The following is a 6000-nucleotide window of genomic DNA, read 5'->3' on the forward strand; positions in this document are numbered from 1 at the left end:
CTGCCTCCTCCTGGACCCTTCTGTTGTTCAACGACTCTTCATCACTCAGAAGTCTTGGCTCCATGGTACCTCCCTTCCCAGCCCGTGCTCAAATGCTCCATCTAGGCACTCCCAAGGGGGCCCAGTGTGCCTCCTGGTCTGGCTGAGCTGGAGTTATCTCCCAGCCCTCTGTGTGGGGACTAGTGGGGGTTTAGAGTGCTGGTCAGATGACCTGCTATGAGAAATGGCCCTTGTGGCCGAGAGGACACGTGGGCAAAGGCACAAACAACTTGCAGGGAGGGAACGAGGTGCCCCAAATAAATCATCTGGGGCCCGACATTTGGAGTGGTTGAGTTTGAGACCAAACACAGATGCCCTTTAGGTAAATACATTTTTGAGACACGTTCTGCAGAAGAGGTTTATGACTTTAATAGGTTTTTAGTGTCAGACGAGCATCAGGAAGTGCTTTGTTGAGAGACTTTCTCTTAAAAGCACAGGATCCTTCTCTCCTCTCCGGCCCTTTAACAGAAAGATTACAAGGATCCTCTGTGAGGAGAACTTCTCTTTCTCTAGGTTCTCCGGAGATTGGCCCTGGGCTGGGATTGCTCAGCTGAGGAATGCTCTGGAAGGTTCCTAAGACCTCAATGCTCTAGCCAGTGGGGGTGGGGGATGGCAGGGTCTCTCAGGAAGCTGATTTAGAAGCTTAGATGCAGCCTCCTTGCTCAGAGCAGTGCCCCCCCTCCTCTTCCCAATCCCCTCCACCCAGAGAAGACTGATGGCTGGTCCTCAGGGATGAGAAGGGCTCTGTGTGGAGGACGTGGGACCCCCTCAGGCCTCCAGAGTTTGGCAATTTTCTGTGGATTGGAAACATTACAAAGTTCCCCACACTGAAGCCCAGGAGTGCAAAGGAGCTGAGCTCACCGCGGGCCCTATGCCAGAGAGAGGAGACACAGGGAGAAGGTCAGATATGATCATGTCTGGATGCTTCTTCCTTCCGGCTTAGAGACAAGCTTCCACCTGCCCATCCTGGGCTCTGCCACATGATCTCAGGGTGCCCTCGGCCTGGCTCTGGCTTGGACACCAAGCAGCCACACTTGTGACAGGTTTCACTACCCTGTGTGTGCTGCGCTGCTCTCAGCCCTTGCCCTGCCCCCAAGACAGGAGCTGCGTTGTGAAAGAGTGAATGCCCTCTTCGAATTGCAACCCATCCCCGAATGAGGCCAGCATGGAAGAACTACTCCCCATGTTGTCTGCGCTGTGGCTCTGGGCCATGTGGGGAGGTCCGCTGGCCAAGGTGGGCTGACCTTGGGCTTGTCTTTCCAGCATAGTGGGTGTGGGTGGGCCAGGGACACATGGGACCTGGAGGGGCCCACTGAGACCCAGGAACTGGCTCACAGAAAACACACAGATGGAACTGAGATGACGCCCATGTGAACTTGGTGGTGATGCGGGCTCCAAGTGCTCAGGCAGGCCCTCTCCCAGCACAGGTGTGAGATGAGTGCTGGGGGTGGGGGTCTGGTGGGGGCAGGAGAGAAGAGACAGTTGTGTCTGTGCTGTTCTCCAGACAGGACATCTTCTGGGGCAGGAGAAATGTTCTAATCAATCAATATGCCAGGATTCCACATCGATTGCAGGGAGGGTCCTCTTGTTTCCCTTAGGTGACTTCTGAGGACACCTGGAACCACATTTTCAACTGCTCTAGCTGCTGTAACTGAGAAACTCAACCACGGTTTCTCCATTTCTGTGGATTTTCTGCCTTCCCAGCCTGCCCCTCTGTCTCCCACCCCTTGGCCCTCAGGGGCCTTTCTCAGACTCTCACCTTGCCCCAGACTCCACTCCAGGTCCTGCTCGTTTTATCTGGGGCTGTGTCAGGCAGTGAATAAATGAGGAGGTGGATGCTAAGAGGCCAGAACTGAGCAGGGACCTGGGTGCACTCCCCCCACCCACCCCAGACTCTAACTCACTTCCTCAGCCCTGAGATTTGCCAACAAACTCATTAGAATTTCCCCTCATAGATGCGTAATAAACGTTTGGATGAAACACCTGTGATCTTCTAAAGCTTCCCTCTTGCCTCATAATTACTTCCCTGCTGGTTCCAGACACTTGGATACCGATGATTTCTTAACATCATTCACAACTACCTTTTTTTTTGTCTTTTCACAGTTGTCTTGGAAGCAGCTGCCCACAAACTGAAAGCAGCCCATAAACTACGCATCATCCTTGGGGGCTCTCGTGACCTTGCCTGGATAGGGGCAGGAAGGAATGACCTACTTTATTGCCCAAGTGGATACCCAGGCTGGGAGGGGGTTTGACTGGCTACAAATGACCATTTGTAAATTATCATTTGCATCTGGAATTTATCAGCATTCTCAAAATCCTAAAGGTTTGGGGTTTAATTATGCATGTCTGACCCCTAGAAGAGAGGCCGAGGGAGGTTGCTTTGGGAAGCAAATCTTTGCGGCCTGAATCGTATCTCCTAGAAAAGGAGGCAGGCCCTGGGTGGGTACAAGTGAGAATCTACCTATGGGTAGCCTTGGACTGGAGCTTCTAACTCATTCAAGTTCATAGCCCCTGCCTGGGTCAGAGCAGCATCTCATTTTACAGGCAATGTCCCCAAGGTGCAAGCCAATGTGAGCCTGCCTGCCCGGCTCTGACTTTGGGTGTGGGGTGGGGCGACAAACTGCACTCAGAACCAATTCCCAGGGGCTGCTGGTGCCACTGGTCTCGAGCCTAAACTGAGGGACTGACTACCCAGAGCTTCGTGGGATGAGAGCGACGTGGGTAAGAGTTTCAAGGTGGAAAGCGCCCACTTCACCCTCCTACCAGCCCACCCTGTCCCCCTCCTCCTCTGCATCTCCCCCTTGTTCCCAGCCTCCAACCACCACTGGCTTATGCCCACAGTCCTGGCTTTGCTGGGAGCCTAGCCAGAACATGCCTGTCATGCACCTCTGCGGGGACCCACCTGTGTCTGCAGACAGCTGTCTCTTCCTAACACCTATTCCTTCAGCTGGGTCCCTCATGGGAGACATAGATGATTTGGAGTCCACTGGGGTGGAGGTAAAGGGGTGGTCAATTCTGTGATTGGGCTGGATTCAACTGCAATCTGTGACTCAACCCTTGCATGGTACTGAACTCAGGGTGTCTATAGCAGACGCATTTCCCTCGTCTGCTGAGCAAGATGGCTATTGCCATCATCCTGGGGACTGTGTGCTCAGCCCTAGGGTGCCTGGTCTCTGCCAAGTCATGGTCACTTGGTAAAGGCTGACTCAGGAATTGTTTATGGCCAAGGGAGACCTGGGGAAGCTAAGGGAAGAGGGGGGGGCCAGGGGATCCTGTGACCACAATTGGGGGCTCACAGGCCCCTCCAGACAGTGCACATAGCTGGCGATGGCAGTGGCGGCAGTCACTCTGGCTGTCCTGTGCGTTGTTATTTTCAAAGACTGAGTCTTTGGAGCAAAGAAATTTTCATTCCTTTTTCATTAATGAAAAACCTTGCAACCAAAGGAAGCACCCCACTAAATGACTGATACCCAACGCGATATGCACTGCTCAGAAATGTCTCCTAGTCAATGAAGAAGAGATAACAGTCAGTGGAATAAAAATTAATCTGGCCACTATAGGAATTAATATAAAAACATCAGATGCAGGACTTATAAGGGATGCCACCTTCAACTAACCCTCCCTGGGTTAAATACCCCTGGGACGATGATTTACATTCTGTGCTGCAGGCTGCTGCAGGCATAATCGATAAGGATGAGAAATGGGGCCACTGGCTGTGTCTGCCCATGAGGCTGGGGAGGGGAGCTGAGGGGGGCACACAGGCTGCCCTGGAAGCTGCTTGGAGCAGGGAGCCCATCTGAGCCACTTACTCTCCTTTCTTCCCCTTCCTATACTCCCTGGTGAGCTCCAGGCATGTGGCTGATGGGTTTCTGGAGGCTTGGGCCAGAAGGCCATCTCACCCCTGTGCCCTACCCCTCCGGGGTACAGGAGGCGGCCAGGGGAGAAGAGGGTGGGGCAGGCTGGGCCAGGTGCTGCTGGAGACCAGAGCAGTGGGCCCCACGACTCCTGTGCTGGGAGCTGGGCTTGGGAGAACCTCCTGACCATAATCAATCGCACATCTATCTTGGTGAACAATTACTGCTCCAGACTCTTGGTTTAGGGTGAAACATGGCTATACAGCTATTTATTCCCACCATCTCAAACTTACGATCCGCTGTTTCAGTCAAAGAGATGCTAAGTTCAAGCCTTTGCTGGCCAGCCCCAAGGGTGTTTCTCTGCAGGGAGCTTCAAGTCTGGGCTCGTGCATGGAAGCAAATGGGCCTCATCACAGCTGCACGTCTGGCCTTCCTGCTGTGCCAGGTGAGTGGTGAGTTATCCTCATGCCTCCGTGGTGAGGGCCGTGCTTGCTCAGTTCTGCCCTGCTGCGCACAAGCCACACATGGGCGGGGGTGGACAGTGGGGTGGGCAGGCCAGTGTCAGGGCCAGCCAGGCTCCGGCCTCCTGTGGAGGCATCTGCCCCTGGCTGGCTCCCTGCTCTCCACCCTTCTTGGATCTGCTCCTGGGGGACAGAGGACTACCTTGTTATCTGCCTCTTGATATGGAGGCCCTGGAGGAGACCAACGTGAGGAAGACAAGGTGTTTATCCCCCCGTCCCTCCCTGCGAAGCCCCCACTGTCCCTCTCCCAAGCTCTCTACCAGGCCTGGAGTTCCGGCTGCTGCCAGGGGGAGGGGGTACCAGTTCTCCACTGTACCAGCCTCTTACCATGTCCTGCCCAGCCCTCTGCTCTTAGGTTAAACTCTAGTCATTGCCCTTCTGGTGTGCCCTCTGCTTCTACTGGGCTCTGACCATACAGCCCCCAAGGAAAATTCCTGCAGGGCTGGCAGTGATGAAACTTTTGGGGAAGGGTTGGCTCCCTGTTCTCTTTTTTTTTTTTTAAATAACTTCACATTTTAAATTTTAATTTATTATTTTGTTTTGGGGAGGAGGTAATTGGGTTTTTATTTATTTACTTATTTTTAGTGGAGGCACTGGGGATTGAACCCAGGACCTCGTGCTTGATAGGCACCTGCTGTACCACTGAGCTATACCATCCCCCCAGCCCCGATTCCCTGTTTTTGGACACAAGAACCTGGCCCTTCCCAGGGAGGCCTATTGATGTCTACTTTCTGGGCCCCACTCACCCTGAGCAGCCTGGCAAAGTGTCCATGTGACCACCACACTGCTGCTCACACCCACACGGGGCAGACCCAGGGCGGACCTCTATGTCTGATGTGACCTAAAGCCAGGGACAAGTGACCTTGAGCAATCTCAGGGAAAGAAAGGCCCAAAGGGACCACTCAATCTAAGCCTCATGATACAAATGGAGAAACTGAGGCCTCAGAGAGACTGGCCAAGGCCACAGAGCAAAGCAGGCCTCCTGGCCCCAGGGCATTGCCCTGTGCCTGCTCCAGAGTCTCCCATGATGCTGGTCTGGGCTACCACAGAGTCATCCTGAATCTTACTAAGGAGGTAAACATAAGCCCAAATAGTATCCTTTTCATTGTATTATGTGTTGAATTATGTTCCCCCAAACCCATTTGTTGGCATCTGAACCCCTAGTGCCCCAGAATGTGAGTTTATTTGGAGATGGGGTCTTTACAGATGTAATCAAGTTAAAATGAGGTCTTTGGGGTGGGCCCTAATCACATAGGCCTGGTGTCCTTATAAAAAGGGGAAATTTGGACAGAGACATGCACAGAGGGAAGATGACATGAAGTGACAGGAGCTGAGGAGAGAGGCCTCGAACAGAACCTTCCGTCACGGCCCTCGGAGGAGCTGACCTTGATTTTGGACTTCCAGCCTCCAGGACTGTGAGATGATAAAGGACTGTTGTGTAAGCCTCCCAGTCTGTGGAACTTTGCTGTGGGAGCCATGGGAAACTGATTCCGACTGTAAAGAAGGTTGTGGTCATGAACTTAGAGCACTCTTCATTTAGTTTGTCTTTATTTAATTTGGGGAGGTGTTGGTGTTTCAGATTTTTT

At 53.0% G+C, this 6000-nt stretch overlaps 1 non-coding gene across 1 annotated transcript; it reads right to left on the minus strand.

The window, feature by feature from the left end:
- Positions 1-4999: 4999 nt before the first annotated feature.
- Positions 5000-5071, minus strand: TRNAD-AUC. Its single transcript has one exon. It is a non-coding gene; the product is annotated as a tRNA-Asp (tRNA).
- Positions 5072-6000: the final 929 nt, after the last annotated feature.

The sequence above is a fragment of the Camelus ferus genome, chromosome 11, assembly GCF_009834535.1.
Source record: "Camelus ferus isolate YT-003-E chromosome 11, BCGSAC_Cfer_1.0, whole genome shotgun sequence".
Taxonomy (NCBI): Eukaryota; Metazoa; Chordata; class Mammalia; order Artiodactyla; family Camelidae; genus Camelus; species Camelus ferus.